The 18,905-nt window shown below is 34.1% G+C and overlaps 1 pseudogene; it reads left to right on the forward strand.

The window, feature by feature from the left end:
* The first annotated feature begins 6,422 nt into the window (after positions 1-6,422).
* Positions 6,423-8,196, forward strand: LOC104653834 (annotated as a pseudogene).
* The last annotated feature ends 10,709 nt before the right edge of the window (positions 8,197-18,905 follow it).

Raw genomic sequence — 18,905 nt, forward strand, 5'->3', positions numbered from 1 at the left:
GGGGGTGGCAGGAGCCACGGAGCCGGCTACTGAGATGAGACACAGAGCTGGAGGAGAAAGCTGAGATACAAGCGGACAGCATGAGACAGCTAGCATGAGTAAGCTGCTGATGAGAGAGCTGCTGAATAAAACTACATTTCACCTGCCTACGGTCCCCTGAGTGTTCTTTCAGCTATTCGCATATCCACTCACTCCCCTTGGACCGCAGTATGGACTGGAAGCTAATCCTAAGCATGACAATATTTTAGCCTTTGAATGAGTAATTATATATCCTGTTTTCTTAGAGAAAGCAATTGTAAAATTATTTATTTGCTATTTTAACTTTAAAGTGCTATATTTATGAAACTTGATATATCAGTGTATTAAGTGGTAATAGGATTATTTTTTAAGTGAATAAAAATTTTACTTTCTTGCTGTATTTCGTCTTGTTTAACTTTTTGATTTCTTCTTTCTTTGTGTTCTCTCATTCTTTCTTCAAAAAAATTGCAATTGGACAGCTATAATTTTGCAGGCAAAGAGGAGAGGAAATGAAAAGATACACATAGATGCATTGTGTAAAACTAAGCTCTATAATATAGCTTGGAGTTCAGTTTAGAGTGAAAAGACACCATTAGCTATTACCCAAAAATGTATAAATTTTTAATTATCAAGAATGGCAGAGAAGGTAAAATTTACAAATTTATGAAAGTTTGAATACAAAGCCTAAAAGTCCTATTTGAGAGGCTTTTAGAAATAAATGTCATGAGAGAGTTCTCTGTGATTATTAAAAGACTATTAGGCAGATGGAGGTGTGCTATAGAAAGCAAAAAGACATTAAAGGAGCTCTAAGAGAAGAATATAGAATAGCTACTATGGCTAAAGTAGAGTGAATTAGCTGGTTTATTCATTGAGTGTCTGTTTATATATGTTTGCATGTATTTGCATTGGGAAGGAACATAATGATTACACTTTTGAGTTGAAAATAAATATCCTTGGAAACTGTTTAGAAAAAATATTGCACACATTACACAATTTTAATGAAAATCACAGTAAAAAATTGTGGATGTCTTGAATAAGATGGAGGTATAGAAATTGAACAGGTAGTAGGGATACTATAGTGATTTTAAAGGTAGACTAATATAACTTTAAGTTAAATCTGATTTTCAGTTTCAAAGGCAGAACATTTCTTTGTGTGATGATGTCTGAGAAGAGTCTATGGAACTTGACATTTAGAAATTCATAGTTCAGAATTCTATAGGTTGGGTGGATATGAACCAGATTACAGCAGATGAAGTTTCAATAGGACATAAAGAAAACAGTAAGCACCTAAAATTCTGTGTGAATTTAAAGGTGAGACATGAAATAAAAGGAAGAAAGCAGCACAAAGAGATACATTCTAAATACATGAGAACTGTAATGAGGAGCAAGGATATTGTAGTTATAATGAGAATAGATAAGGAAAGTTGAAATGGTGTAAAATTATATGAATTATTTAATTAAGTTTAGCCTAAAGCTGTGTCCTTACATATTTTAAGTCCAGTAAAGGTTTCTCTGTGCATAATGAACAGTATCTTAACTGGATGTGTAAACAGATTGCAACCTACTCTTGTACCAGTCACCAAGTTTCAGCCAATTAAAGGTGGCCAACTGTTCAAACCATGTTCAAATAAGGCAAACTCCAAGCCTGAACCAATCCAGCAGTTTCTGTATCTCACTTCTGTTTTCTGCATGTCACTTTCCTTTTCCTTTTCATAGATCCTCTATGATCATGGGACAGTGCTGGAGTATCTCTGAATCTAATCTTGTTTGAAGGCTGCCCGGTTTGTGAATTGTCCTTTGCTCAATTAAACGCTGTAAAATTTAATTGTATGAAGGTTTTTTTCTTTTAACATTATTAATCTGAAACAGGATGACAGGGTTTAAAGATGGTGGTGGTGATGGTGGCAATGAGGATGATGATGATTATATTGATTGTAATTGCTTGCATGTGTGTAAGTATGTGTGTATGCTTATGTCTGTGTAGTTGTGTGCAGATAGGAAGAGAGAAAGAATGGGGAAAGGAAAAGGAAAGAGGAGAGACAAAATTTAACAGATGTCTTGTTTTCTAACTGAAGAAAGAAAAACAATCATTGCTGAGAATGCTGGAAATGGTGGGATTTCTCCTCACTATTTGCTTGGTGTCTCTGCCTCATATTTCTCAATCTTCACTTTTCATGGGAATACAAACAGCCAAGACCTGTGGAATTTCCATATGCAGGTACACTCTTCTCTCATTTCTAGTCCTACAATTACAACGCTAATTCATATCCTTAGTTTTATCTCACCAGGATTGTTGCAATAGTGTCTTAAATAGTATCCTTATGTTCAGTCTCTTTTCTCAAAAGCAACACACATGTTGTGTTTTTATTTACTTTGGCTTCTTAAAAGTTTCCCATTCTTAAATGAAAGGTGCTTAGGCATTTGAGGAACTCCATCGACTAGCTTATGTGGTTCCAATGCTCATTTATTGCTATTTTACACATACTTTGTATCACTGATGATTTTTGCCACTGACACTGGAATTTTCAGACTATTACTTTTCTGAAATTTCTTATCTCCGCCCATAAAATTTCTTCATTTACCACTATCTACTAAAAATTATCACAATCACTTATATTTTCAAACAGTGTTTGTCCATCTAGTCTGTGTGAATCTGACCTTAAAATGTTTTCTTCAGATCATAGTTTTATGCAACTAATAATAAGCTAACCTACATAATAACTATATGTGTACTTCTTATTACCTGCCCAAGTCTGATAAGTTACAATTTAAGAGTAGATAAATTTAAATTCTTTTAAAATTATTTTATTAGCCTTTACTGTTGGTAAGGAGTAATTGTAAATGTCAGTTTGATCAACTTATACAGATTCATTAAATTTTAAAAAATCTTGAAGATTTTAAAGCAAGTGCTAATTTATACAACTCTCAAGTAATTGTTTTATTTGGGGGGGACACAAGACATATTATTCATTTCTTAAATTTTATATACACATTTTGATAACTTTGTAACCTATAAAAAGCAAAATATCAAGTAAGTCCTGAAACTACAGCATATTATTACTGTAGAATATAGTTTTACTGTGAAAAATAAACAGAAAGTATGAAAAACACAGAGTAACTTAAAATAATGCTGATATAAATGTATTTATAATTTATATTCAAATCATTTATATTCAAATTCATTTGAATATGGTTTGAACACAGTGACTTAAAAGAATGGTAATATAAACGTACTTACAACCTATAGACTAATCCAATAAAATAGTTAAAAATATTTAAACATAACCTTATCCAATTTTATTTTTTGTAAATGCCAGAGGCTTAGTGTTTCAAGTGATCTGCATTTTCAAAGATCAATATTGCCATTTTCAATTTTTTATATTTATCTAAGTTCTAACTATAGTGTATAACATTTACATGTGTTGCAAACACTATTTTAGAAATTGGAACTTTAAATATCAACTCTGTTATTTCATATATTAGCAGCAACTAATTCTAGAAGTTCCAAAACTTTTGGAAACTTATTTAGAGATGCATATATATTTGAAAAAAAATAAAAAAGTTTTAACAAAAACAAAGATTAATTATTAAGTCTTTTATCTTTTAATGGATTCACAATATATAAATTGTGTACTCCTTGAATATTATCTTCATTCTCATAACAACCCAGGAAATAAAGTATATTATCATTTGTGACTATATTGACATAATAATAATGATAAAACCTAATATTAATTCATAATTTAACATATACCAGCAATTTTAGTATGCTTATGACATGAATCACTTATTTAAAACACTCCCATTTCACAGCTGAAACCATGAATGATTCAGAAACATGCCTGACTTAAGAGAGCGGAATCTGACTGGAATTCCAGGTTCAACCTTCTCCACTGCCAGCGTTTTAAGACCTACTTGTGCTTCACAGACCTGCAATTATTTTTATTAAGTTGCTACATCCATGTCTATGTCTTTGCATTTTGATCTGCATTTTATTATTTTTTATCATTTATTTTCAGGGACTTCAAAGTGTAAAGTGTTTATTTTAGGCCCTGCAGTGGGAAGGAGACATGCAGGTTAATTTTTTTCTGCCACATTTATCCTACACATTTCTGAGAGCAGAGCAAAAGTTGTGAAGGGGGATCCAAAGTGTCAGGAATCAAAAGCTTACATGGATCAATGGTAAAGACAAAAAACAATAAACTACGAATGTAGGTTTATTCAATACATTGGCCTGACAGATTCAATTTCTGCTCATTAGAATTGTATTTATGATGGTAAAACATGACTTTGAAATATATTTTTTATAAGGTAAAATGCACAAAAAATTTTATAGAAGTTAAATATCTTTGTTCTCTTCTAGGACTCATGCTGTTCATGACTTTATAAACTATTAAATATTAAAACATGTTTGGAATTCATATTCTATATTATTGTAATTTTAAGTATTTTGGACAAGAATTAAAAATATTTATTTGTTAAGCAATGACATTTCTGTTTGTAAAGTTTTAATAAAACGCAAAACCATATTCAGGAAAGATGGTTTAAAATTTTGCAGACACTTACCACGTGATGGTGCAGAGAGATGCTATTACTGTGACTATGATTGCATTCTCCACACAATTTCACCAAATTCTGATTGTTATGTCTCTATTTATGTCTTTTTTTTTTTTCTTCCTTACAACAGGTAAGCTAATCTTGCCATTCTCTTTGTCCTTTGCCTACCAGAATGTTTGGAGTCTCTCAAATTAAATCCAGTTACTTTGTAGCAGGTCCAGCCTTGTCAATGCCAATACACATGGTCCAACAAAAAGCAAATAAGTAATACAATCAGTCTAAAGAAGAAAACTGGCAGGTCTGCCACACATTTTATGCTGACCACTGCCCTTCTACTAATCTAGACTAAAGTCACATGAACTACTTCGGCATTTACGTCAAAATATTAAGTCACTGATGTTTGTGTCAACTGAAGTCCCTAAGAATTTTTGTTTTAATATAATCTGCTGTTATGGCCATTTGGTTCTTTGAAATTAATTTCATGGCTTTCACTTGCAGCTATTAGAGGTCACTTGTCAGATGTGGTCTATTTTTCTAGTCTGTCACAATCATCTTTGTATCACAATTTTGTTCTCTAATGTTTCATGTTAACAGAAATATAATATCTATATGCCATCTATGTGCTAAAATTAAGCCAATGATAAATATACCCAATAAACAAAGGTCAAGTTTAAAATATAATTTATTATTTCGAATACTCATATTATTCAAAAATTGTATTCACAGTTTAAAAATGTTTTATTACTGCAGAGCAAGCACCATGTTAGGCAGCATATCTTTGATTTCCTCATGAAATTAAATACCCTTGTTCAGAAAACAAATATATATATATATATATTCATTTATATTATATGTGTAGTTCTTGTTCTATTATATATTTAGTTTTCAGTATTTCCCAAATAGGCTTCCAAAATGTTAGGTTTATTCCATCATTTTTGTCATAAAATCTTTTAAAAATGATATTTAAGAATGTATCAATGTTAACATTGTCCGATAACAAAACCATTATGAGTTACACAAAAACTTCATGATGATAGCTAAACAGACAAACAGATTCTCCCTAACTGAAGTAAAAACTAATATACAAATTAATGCTAAAGTCAAGAAAGGAAAAGAGATGGCCTATGCAAAGGAAATCGATGCTCAAGATGTCTGTAAATCTGTCAGATCAGAAAACAGAACATGCAGCAAACATGAAAATGAACCCCTCTTCTACCTTTTATAGAATATGTTAGTTCACTGATGTTGAAAGAACAATATCTTTAAATTAGTGGCATCAATACAAAATAAAAAATTCTGTTGATTATTTTATTTTTAAAATTAAAACGTTGATTAAAACTATCAATTATTTAAAACAATAGTAAAATTAGTAGACAACACATACAACATATTTTAAAATTATTACATATTTTATTTAATAAATTTATATGTAATTTACTGTACTAAAGAATGCAGCACTAAGTGAGAAGTAACTGAAAGAACTAAGATCAAATGTGATAGTTAAGAGTAAATATGGATTTAAGAATCTTCAACAATAAAGGACCGAGGGTGCCGAATGTGAGTGGCCTCGTTGATTGACGTGACTGAATTGAGATATAACTCCAGCTTGTTAGAGGGCTTTTGAAAAATAAAAAACGGATTCCGTGCGAGAGAGCAAAGTTGCTGCTGCTTACTGTTCAGAGACTTACAGGTGCTTGTCAGCATTGCAACAGGGACTCATTTATTGAGCAAGACTTATAATTATCTCTTCGTTTGAGAGATCCTAATAAACTGTTATTACAATTTCTCTTCTGACTTTCAAAATTTTGAAGTTTGAAAGACATCTTTGCAACTAAAACAGCATAAGCACAGCCAGAAGAGAGAACCTTGTTATAATGGGTCTGTCCAGTCAAAATGGTCAGTGGAGGGGCCCTTTGAAATCCAGTGGTGACCCTGGGAGGTGGCACACAGACACAGCAACAGATTACTTATTTGTGTGAAGTGCCTTATGCTGAAAAACACCAGGACAATCAATAATGGCACCCAGCAGCAAGCACAGTGTATGACCACCACTATTAAACGTGGCGATGACTGGAAAAAAGACTTTAAAACTCCCTCCGAAAGATCTAAGAATCAAACCTTCTGATGTGACCTCCACAAAAGAAAATGAGTTTGAAGATTATTGTTTGAAACGGGAGTTATTGATGGGAATTTTTGAAATGGGCTGGGAAAAGCCACTTCCTATTCAGGAGGAGAGCAATCCCATTGCTTTATCTGGTAGGGATCTTAGCTAGAGCAAAAAATGGAACAGGCAAGAGCGGAGCCTGTCTCATTCCCTTATTTGAACCGCGAGATCTGAAGAAGCACAATATACAAGCAATGCTGCGTGTTCCAACTAGAGAACTTGCTCTACAGGTCAGTCGCATTTGCATACAGGTCAGGAAACACATGGGAGGGGCTAAAATGATGGCAACCACAGGAGGAACCAATTTACGAGACGACATAATAAGGCTTGATGATACAATGCACGTGGTGATTGCTAGCCCTAGGAGAATCCTGGATCTTATTCAGAAAAGAGTCTGGGCACGGTGGCTCACGGCTGTAATCCTAGCACTTTGGGAGCCTGAGGTGGGCAGATCACGAGGTCAAGAGATCGAGACCATCTTGGCCAATGTGGCGAAACCCTGTCTCTACTAAAAATACAAAAATTAGCTAGGCTGGTGGCATGCGACTGTAGTCCCAGCAGCTCAGCTGGCTGAGGCAGGAGAATTGCTTGAACCCGGGGAGGCAGAAGTCGCAGTGAGCTGAGATTGTGCCACTGCACTCCAACTTGAGCAGCAGAGGGAGACACCGTCTCAAAAGAAGAAGAAATAAAAAGAGTAGCAAAAGTTGATCATATCCAGATGATAGTATTGGATGAGCAGGCAGATAAGTTGCTGTCACAGAATTTTGTGCAGATAAATGGAGGATATTATTCTCATGCTACCTAAAAACAGGAAGATTTTACTATATTCTGCTACTCTCCCTCTTAGTGTACAGAAGTTCATGAATTCCCATTTGCAGAAACACTATGAGATTAACCTAATGGAGGAATTAACTCTAAAGGGAGTAACCCAGTACCATGCATGTGTAACTGAGCTCCAAAAAGTACACTGCCTCAATGCACTTTTCTCCAGGTTTCAGATAAACCAGTCGATCATTTTCTGTAACTCCTCTCAGCAAGTTCAATTGCTAACCAAGATTTCTCAACTAGGTTATTCTTAGGTCTATATTCATGCTAAAACGAGGTAGGAACATCAAAATTGTGTATTTCATGATTTCTGAAATGGCTTATGCCACAATCTTGTTTGCACTGATCTGTTTACCGGAGGTGTTGATATACAAGCTGTGAATGTGTTAATAAACTTAGATTTCCCAAAGCTGGCAGAGACCTATCTCCATCATATTGGAAGATCAGGTCGCTTGGGTCATCCTGGCTTAGCCAACTTGATCACATATGATGATCGCTTCAACCTGAAAAATATTGAGGAGCAGCTGGGAACGGAAATTAAACCTATTCCAAGCAACATTGACAAGAGCCTGTGTGTGGCAGAATACCACAGCGAGCCTGTAGAAGATGAGAAACCTTAACAAGCATGCTTTGACAAACTACAGAAGGCTGGTTTGGATCTGTGACGCATCGTTTTGAGGGGAATGCTCTTCTCTTTGTGGGTTTTTCATGTTTTATTTTGGAACTATGAAGACTTAAAAGAGCTCAGGCATTTTTTCTTTTTTAACTGGTGATGGGAAACAGGCTGAAAAGAAGGAATACACCTTTTTGGTTCCATTTGTTTGCACTATGTGCTGACTGACCATTACTTGCGCTAACTACTGGTTTTTTAAAAAACTGTTTTCTGGGGAAAAGGGACAAGGAAGTAAAAGAAAGAAGAGAAGGGGAGAAACTCTAAAAAGAGAAGAATCTTAATGAACACACAAGCTTATCTATGATTTCAAAAATCTCCAGTAGCTGACTTGAGTGCATTTCAACTTCTCCGAGTACTCATTCACTTTTTTTTTTAAATTATACTTTAAGTTCTAGGATACATGAGCAAAACGTGCAGGTTTGTTACACATATACACCATGGAATATTACTCATCCGATTTTTTAAACCTGAAGAGCTTATTACTTATTTGTGTGAAGTGCCTTATGCTATGAGACCATTCAGAATATCGTCTTTTAGACACAGCCCAAGGAATCAACAATAGTAACTCTTTCCTTTTTTCTTTTTCTTTTAAAATATTTTGTCTTTTCATTTTAGTTTCAAGTTGAAGCCTCTTCCCTTTCTACCCAATACTCAATGAGCCCAGGGCTGGAAGATAAAACTCATTAGTAATTTTAGACACCATTTTCTTTTTCTTTTGGAGGAGTTGATATACACTGCAGTTCATCCACACTGTAAATACATGTGTTTTAAAAATCAATCCTGACTGGGCACAGTGGCTCACGCCTGTAATCCCAACACTTTGGGAGGCCGAGGCAGGTGGATTGCCTGACTTCAGGAGTTCGCAGCCAGCCTGGGCAACATGGTAAAATCCTGTCTCTACTAAAATACAAAAAATGAGCCAGGCATGGCAGCATGCGCCTATAGCCCCAGCTACTTGGGAGGCTGAGGCAGGAGAATTGCTTGAACCCAGGAGGCACGGGTTGCAGAGAGCCAAGATTGCACCACTGCACTCCAGCCTGGGCAACCGACCGAGATTCTGTCTCAAAATAAATAAATAAATAAATAAAAAATAAAAAAAAATAAACAATCCCAAGTAAAAATTTATTCTGGGCTGAGCAGATAAAACATCATCACTCCCAAAGGAAAGAGCAGTCTATCATTGCAGGAGCCGTATGACAAGCCTTTGTGCTCTGCAGCAGACACTAAAGACTGGTTTACACACGCCTCCCATAGCAGTATGGCACTTGATGGTAGACATGTTAGAGCCTTGACCCTCTTTCCTCTGTGGCAAAACGTGTCCCGTAGAAAAATGAGTGTGTATATTTGTATAAACTTTGTAAATACGTTCTTTTTCTGGATTTAGATAGATAGACAGACAGATAGATATTTTGGATGAAGGTTGCTGGGATTAAGGGGATTAGAGTGATTACAGGAACAGCTAAAGATGAGAGCGGGCTCAGTGTTACCCAATATAAATTCTAGAAAGTACTTTGGCCTCTTGCTGTAGAGAGCAGATATCTATGGTACCCTGTGTTAGTAAAGGGCCCCAGCAATCTGGGATGTAGTGTTTGTGGCACACTGTGTCATCTAGTACCTTTAGAGTAGATTTACCAGAGAGGGCAAGGAAGCTTCAAAACACTGATAAACCTATATACATATATATATATATATATATTTTTTTTTTTTTTTTTTTCTTTGAGAAACTCTGATTTTGCTTCTTCTCCCTTTCTAAAAGTTTGAGGAATATTTGAAGCTCTGCAAATGGGGGCAAAGATTAATCTACCTTGCAGTGCAGGAATGCTGTTGAATGGCAGTGTGGTTGTGCAGTATATATATAAAGCACAGATTTGCATTTCAGAATATGAGCTAGTACCAGCTTTGGTAACGTTAGCAGTTCTGGAGCTTAATTTTCTGTGGATCATTTCCTCTAGTGTGTAAATGGGTTGCCCTCTGCCCACCTTGATACATAAACTTTTGCAGGAATGGGCAACCTGAGAGCTGTTAACTTTCATGCTACAGAAAGCTGCTTGCCATTCTCTTGCATTTTAACAAGAATTGTTGTCTGTTATTTTGTACCATAAATTGCTGGTAAATGCTTTACAATCAATAGTGTTGCTTTAAATTATGCCCCTCCCAACATGCTTGATATTTGGCCTGATCTCCAGGCAAAATGAGTGAGATGAATCGAAACCAGTAAAGTTTTTCTTTTTAATTTTTTTTTTTTTTTTTTTTTTTTTTTTGAGATGGAGTATTGCTCTGTTGCCCAGGCTGGAGTGCAGTGGTGCCATCTCAACTCACTGCAAGCTGAGCCTCCCAGGTTCATGCCATTCTCCTGCCTCAGGCTCCGGAGTAGCTGGGACTACAGGCGCCCGCCACCATGCCAGGCTAATTGTTTGTATTTTTAGTAGAGATGGGGTTTCACAGTGTTAGCCAGGATGGTCTTGATCTCCTGACCTCATGAACCTCCCGCCTCGGCCTCCCAAAGTGCTGGGATTACAGGTGTGAGCCACCGCGCCAGGCCTTTTTTTAATGTTTTAATTCCATTATAACCTAGTGTACTAGGTTAATCAGGAGGCATCGGGAAAGAGGTAACAGTAAGGGTGTTCCTTATTATGAGGGACTAAAAAAGAAAAAAAAGAAAAGTCCAGGCTTTGACCTAGTCCTTAGAACATCTTTCCATTTAACAATTCCTGTTAAAGGGTCAAGCACCAAAACTGAACCACTGCCTCTACAAGACCGTGTGCAGTAGTGGTATCCCAGATAGTTTAGGTACCACTCCTCATTAGAGGTTATACTTCAGTAATACTTTCAATTTGGGGACTTGGTTTAATTTGTTAATTTTTTGGTTTTTTGGGTTTTCTTTAATAGATGTGGGAGAGAGGGTGTTTTGCTCCAAAAGGGAGGGTGTCTGCACTAAGAATTTAGAAACACTTTGGAAGCTCATAACCTCATCAGAAACTGCCGTTAGCCACACTCCTGACCTTCTAGATGAGTAACAAAAAATGAAATAAGTTCTTGGGAATTAAACCATGTTATTTTAATTTGCTATTTTTTCAACTTTCGAGGTATCTGTAAATTTGTTATTGTGGAATCATTTTCTTGCCAAATACCTTTATCAAAATTATTGGCCTCATGAGAGCTGAAGTAAGTCAGCTTTTTGGTGAACTTTAGTGGACTTCTGTGAGATTGCGGTTGTACTTTATATCTCTAAAGATAGTTTTTTAAAACTCCCAAAGAAAATTTGCTCGACTTTCTGATCTAAAAACTCATCTTTCAGGTAAAGAGTTAAGTGTCCAATGGTTGTCACAATTTATAAGGTCGGAGGGAGCTAGCCTGGCACCTGGACTCTGCCCCTCCACAGCTAATAAATCACAAGAGAAGTGCATTTAAAGTCCCAGCTACTGGGGAGGCTGAGGCAGGAGAAGGTGCGAACCAGGGAGGCGGAGCTTGCAGTGAGCCAAGATCTTGCCACTGCACTACAGCCTGGGTGACAGAGCGAGACTCCTTCCCAAAAAAAAAAAAAAAAAAAAAAAAAAAAAAAAATTATCTGGTAGACAATGCTGGGCAAGGGAGGGAGTAGTAGGGCTGGGTTATTAAGATAAAAGCTGCTGTACTTTAACCATTGGTTGTGAGGGACGGGGTGCCTGGAGAAAACAAAAGTCACTGTTCCCTTTTTTTGAAACAAAAGAAAAACATTATTTTTTGTTCAGTAAAAGTGGTAGAGAATTCCAATGTCTCTAGCCACATGGGACCAGTTCTACTAAGAAGTGAACAGGGGGAACTCAAAATTTCAGAAATATTGGGGAAGAGAAAATTAGCTTTTTGTTCATTGGCAGATGTTCCAGTGGGTCTTGGTTTTTGTTAGGATGTGTTATGTTGTATGTACACATATATGGAACAGAGTCTGCTGAGTTTATAAGGTGCAAAAAATATGGTAAAATCTTGATTTTTGTTAATTTATCTCCATAAAAGCCCACTGGAACTCCAAAAATATATATATATAAATAACATTACATAATAAACCGACAATAAATGGCACAGGTATTTTTTAGAGTGAAAACATAAAATACTGTATTTCTATTGGTGAAAAAATAAATAAACCAGTAATTTCAATCTTAGTATGAACCTGATTCAGTAAGGCCAGAATATTAAAAAAAAAAAAAAAAATCAACAACACAAAACAATATCAATGTTATTTTGAACAGAAAGATATATTAGGGAAGGGAATTTAAATGGAATAATGAGGCTTACAGAAAAGGGCATAATTTGCAATGATTTATGAGTTCTGATTTTTTATAAATTTGAACAGAAGAACCAAAAATTTTTCAACAAACATATTATAAATTCTTGGAATAAACAAATATAACAACAGACTCTGTCTTCATTAGGTCTATTGAATAATAGAGAACATGTTAAAATTTAACTAATATAATTTAAAACATTGGTTTTATGTACATATCTAGTTATATATTTACACATGAACTGTATACATATATACATATGTCATTAGGCATGTAAAAATTGTTTTGTATTTAGTTCAAGTACCACTATTATGACTGCATTATCTGTTCATATTGAAATATGACTGTTTATTAATAATAAAATGTTAACATCATCTCCTTAAAAAAATGCAATCATGTAATGATAAAGGCAATATCCAAAATAATTACTGCATTAATCAAGGGCTTATATATCCAAAAAGCAAACAGAAAGATAGCAAAGCAGTACTTAGAGGAAATTTATATTTTTTTAATAAAAAGTTAAAAACAATAAGCACTGAAATAGTAAAGCTAAAGCATAATAAATAAATACTAGTTCTACAGAAAGAAGGAGATAATACAAATAAAAAGGGACAAATTAAAAACTCAAAAGAGAAAAACAGATTTTTAAATCTAGGGAAATAATATTTTAAAAGATTTTAATGAGAAAAATTTCAACAAGAATGATCAAAGAAAACTAAGAAAGGATAAGAATTGACATTAGAAAGGAAAAATTACTACAGTCAGAAATATAGAGTGCATTTAAACATTTAGAAAATATTGTCAGTATCAGTATGCTAATACTTATAGCATCTTTATAATTAAACATATTTTAGAAAAATAGAAATATAGGTATGTGCCTCCCAAAAATATGAATAACTCAATGTGTTCAAGACAGTTTCAAGACACTCAAATCTCTCAAAATGTCACATTCATTTCTGTTATTTTCTCCCAAATACCAAGTTCTATGTGTGAGAGCTAATATTTCTATAAGAATTTTTATTTGCCTTTGGTTTTTTTACTCTTTCTCTTTCTGTCATTTAATATTATAACCTATATAAATGCTAGGCTTCTTCTTTTTTGTCATTACTCATCTTAAAATTATGGATATGTTTCCTGAATATATTATCATCTATTCAATGCATTTTGCCTATTTCTATAATGTCCCACATTAGTATACATACTAAAAGCATTTTATGTTAACTTATATTTTGAAATCTGCTGGAATATGCATTTTCTATACCAGGATATCTTATAAATTTCAACTATCTTGTATATTTTTCTCTTTCTACAGTATAATTACACATTCTCAAATATTAAATGCACATTACACTAATGTAGGTCAAGAAGAAATGTGATGAATAAGAATAGAAAGCATGATGCAAATAGGTATAAATGTAGGTAACCTTTTTAAATTTGTTAAATAAAACACGTGGTAGTCCCTATGAATAAAAATCACTATAGTCATCCCTGGGGAATATCGTGTAAACTAAATAATTCTCTAAGATACAAAAAAGATATGTTTCATAACTTAAATGCTCTCAACGGAGTGATAGGAAATAAACCATAAATGCCCACTTACAGGACTTATCTATTATTCTGGTCCAGGGAGCATGACTTTGATGTGGTGAGAAAGGACATGGGGAGTCAGGCAGCATGTCCCAGATCTCACGAGGTTTGATTCACTTATGTACTTTTTGTTTTACTGGTAAAGTTTGACTCCAGGAAATTAAAAAAACAAAACAAAACAAAACTACTATTCATACTATTCAAACCTATTTCTAATGAGTATTTCACACAAAAATACTTTCCCCATGTATTCATTCAAATTCAAAGACTGAATTTAAATGTAAAATCAAAACAAAAAATCGCCAAACCTTGTATGACTTTGGTTCCACATGCTTGTGGCAGGAAAAGTTAAAATTACTAGAATCATTTTATCTTTTTATTTAGAAAATATTTTAAGAAAGATTGTTAATGTGTTAAATAAAATTTCGGATTTAGTTTACAAGAGCTAGATACCCAGGATTTTGAAAATGTTTCAGTGATGCGAATTGTGAAAGAAGACCTCAGCTAGAGTCGGTCCTCCAATTGAGACACTTTTCAGAAATATATACGTACTATTTTATGGTCATTACATAAGCAGGTGTTTTATCTTCTATTGCAGCTTCATTTTGCCCTAGGGAACCCAGCTGCCAGAAAATGTGTTGTGATTACATGCATGTCAAAAAAGATAGTACATACCTCACTAAAATGTACTCATTCAACACATTCATTTGGCAACCTCCAGCTGCTACGTATTTAATACAACCTTGAAATTATCTGCTGTATTGGAAATTGAGAGCAAGATTTATTTCAGTGGGAATATACAACTAATTGGATAATACAATTTTCTGTTTATTATTTTAAATGTTAATAACAAACCACTTTTAAATAGATTATTTCCTCTAAAAAGGAATTTACTACAGTCAATTACAATACTGTGATGTAGCCATAGTGATTTAAAGCCATGAATAATTACATTTGGAAAAAACAAGACATATATTGATTCTTTCAGTAATACTTTAGGCATGACTAAGAAAAATTGTTATGAAAGTATAATGAATTTCCTTTTTATTCATTTTGTTATTTTGACCAATCATTCGTTTATGAGTAAGCTTTAGAAAGCTTTTCTTTTTGTCAAGATGCATTCACATAATTCCAGAAATCATCATCTAGCTATTAAAAATTTATATAATACATCAACAATAAAATATATCTATTCATTTCAAATCTCTTCTTGACGGTTATGCTAAAAAAGTAAAATATACGGCCAGGTGTGGTGGCTCACGCCTGTAATCCCAGCATTTTGGGAGGCCGAGGAGGGCGGATCACCTGAGGTCAGGAGTTTTAGACCAGCCTGATCCACATGGAGAAACCCCATCTCTGTTAAAAAAAAAAAAAAAAAAAAAAAAAAAAAAAAAAAAAAAAAATTAGCTGGGAATGATGGCGGGCACCTGTAGTCCCAGCTACTACGGAGGCTGAGGCAAGAGAATCGCTTGAATCCTAGAGGCGGAGCCGAGATCCTGCGACTGCACTCCAGCCTGGGCAACAAGAGCAAACCTCCCTCTAAAAAAAAAAAAGAAAAGAAAATACACACAGCTAAAAATTTGCCGGAATGCCTACTTTGCAGTAAACTTTTTGCAAACATAAGTGCCTTTTTCAGCCAAGATTTTTACGAATTGTGTATACATATATAGTACATGAAAATGTACATATATATAATATCTTTTAACCAATTTGTGTTTTAAAAGCTTTAAACATTATACACATTGGTTATGACAACATTTTTGTTAAAGAAAATGTCAGTATCTGATTTAGAAGTCAGGTATTATAAATTAGAACTCTGTGGCATTAAACTTTACAAATGGCCCTCTGCCTTAAAATATACAACAAACTGTTCATTATTATTATTTTAACCCCCTCCAATAGTAGTTAGAAGAAACCAAACAAAAACTCACTATCATAGCTGGGTGAGGTGGCTCAGGCTTGTAATCCCAGCACTTTGGGATGCTGAGGTGGGCAGATCACGAGGTCAAGAGATCGAGACTATCCTGGCCAACATGGTGAAACCCTGTCTCTCCTACAAACAATGAAAATGATCCAGGTGTGGTGGTGCGTGCTTGTAATCCCAGCTACTTGGGAGGCTGAGGCAGGAGAATCACTTGAACCAGGGAGTTGGAGGTTGCAGTAAGCCGAGATTGTGCCACTATACTCCAACCTGGGCAGAAGGGTGAGACTCTGTCTCAAAAACAAAAAACAAAACAAAACAAAACTGGAGAGACAGAGAAATAGAGACAGACTGAGAGAGAGAATAAAACTGGTTTCTTCAAAAGTGCAACTCCCTGACAGTTAAACAACATATAATCTGAAGGTGTTTGTATACAATAAATACTTATACAATACTGCAAGTTATAAATTATCTTAATTTTTAGGTATTGGGCCATGTGAGTCACCTTCTGAAATTTCTCTTAATAGAGTAAATCATGGTGTCAAGTTACACAATCTGTGTGAACAAATGAGATTAGATATACCCATAGAATTTACATATTTTACCTATTGCTATTATGATGTAAAGATGTTAAACTTTGTTACCTTGTTCTTTACTGTGTATTAATATTTATTTATACATCTCTAAAAGTAGTAATTGAGTTTAGGAGATAAATATAATTTGCAATGTTTCTAGGTCAATGCATGAAGCAATGCTATGCTTGTTCCTTGGCAATTCTACTACCTATTTCAAGTAAGGAAAATCTATGGGAATGGCCAACTCTGAAACACCCATTGATTACCAAATACTGAGAAGGCAGAAGCAAACTGCACTATGGCAGAACATAAAACCGAAATAGTTTGGAAGGTCTTTTTTCTGGAGTACAAGAGGATTCTGCAGTGGATGTGTTATCTGCTACCCAAGTGGAGGGTTTCCCCAGGTTGCTGATGTTTTGTGAAATATTGTAATTGACATTGCAGTCTCTCGGGCCGTCATTATCCAGCTGTATATAAAAACAAAGGACAAGCTTCACTTGTCAAAAAGGATGTACATGCAGCAAAAGTGTATTTGAAAGTGAAATTAAGAGGTTTTGAGTGTGTAAATCATAATAATTAGATGTGTTTGGTAGTTTAAAATATGTCTCCTCAATAAATAGGAAATATTTATAAATTGATGTGTATTCTTCTTGTTCATGTGATGCTTCCTTTCCATTCATCTCTCAATATAACATTCTTTGTCATCTGCTATTCTTTATTGTGCTTTTTCCCCCAATCTCTCACTTTCTGTGTAAGTGTGTATGAGTGTCCTCATCTCCTGTCTGCTGTTTGGCACTTTCACTCAGTTACATTTCCTCCACTCTTATTACATTTTTTATTTCTAACTATGTGGGCTCTGGAGTTAAAAAAAAAAAAAAGGAAAGGAATGATAAAATGGGATGTAACTACTACTTGAACAATATTTTCATAAGCCATATAATATAGACACTGATTATTGGTTACACTGAAATACAAGGGTAATGGAGAGGAAGAGGATAAAATGGTATATCTATGAGGGACATAAGCCTTATATATCATGAAAAGAATATGATAGTAACACATAAAGTTAAAAGCAGTCAAGGAAAGTTTTTATTAATGTTTTTGCCAATTATGTATATATGCAATATGGGATAAATTATTTAGGCAAATATTTAAATATTACAAATGAGAACTACTGAAGTCATAGAATTGTGAGGAAGTCTTCATTACAAGACTTTTAGTATCTTTTGAATTTCAAATCTATGTTTAGGCATTATTTTGTTATCAATAAAATCAATATTTTATCTTACATTGCTATGAAATGTTGTAGTATAATTCAAGTCACACTTTCTTTTACCCAATACAACAATTAAATAACTTGTTACTACTAAAATAGTATGCTAATGTATGCCAGGGCAATTTGAAATGATGACTATCACATTCTAATATTCTTACAAGTCACAAATACATCCTACTCACTAAACACTAATAGTAAGTGAAATTGAACACTATGGTGGCCCCTGGTATCTCAAAGGGATTGACTTCAGGATGCTGCAGACACCAAAATCTTCACATGCTTAAGTCTCTGATGTAGAATGATGTAATACTTGCGTATAACCTATGCACATCTTCCTCTGTACTTAAATAACTTCTAGATTACTTATAATACTTAATACAATGTAAATACTATGTAAAGAGTTGTTATACTGTATTCTTAATTTTTTTATTTTTTTAATTTCTTCTTTCCAAATATTTTTCATCAATGGTTAGTTTATCCACAGATATGAAAACTGCAGATTAGGAGGGCTGACTGTACTAGGTAAAAATTGAATTTCAGAAAACCTTGTCAAACCTCATTGCTTCTACGTAAAAGAGGTTATATTGTGTGGATTTTGTTTGTTTTTAAGTTTTCAATTATCAAATGAAATTTAGATACACGTAGGTATTATGTCTTGTTGGGAACAGTGTGGTTCAATAAATATCATTGTATCAATTATGTTTAGTCTATAATGAATCTGTAATTAACTTTAAGCATTCAGTATTTTTATTGCTGCATTAACATTTGTATTTACAATGTTACTTGGCATTAATGTGGTATGATTTTATTTTGACTTTGTAATCACTCATATATTGTAATGTTAAATTTTAAAATGTAGAAAAAGCACTTCACTTATTTGCACACTGATTAAGCAATTTATGATTGCAAATTCTCCCAGAACTTTTAGGTAATTTTTCTACGTATTTTTAAATGATCACTCCACAGTGGTTTTATATCAATATTTGTTATCACTATTGGAGAGATCATTTGTCCTTATTCTGCAAAGCTGAATCCTGTACGCCAAAT

Source organism: Rhinopithecus roxellana, chromosome 18 (assembly GCF_007565055.1).
Source record: "Rhinopithecus roxellana isolate Shanxi Qingling chromosome 18, ASM756505v1, whole genome shotgun sequence".
Lineage (NCBI taxonomy): Eukaryota > Metazoa > Chordata > Mammalia > Primates > Cercopithecidae > Rhinopithecus > Rhinopithecus roxellana.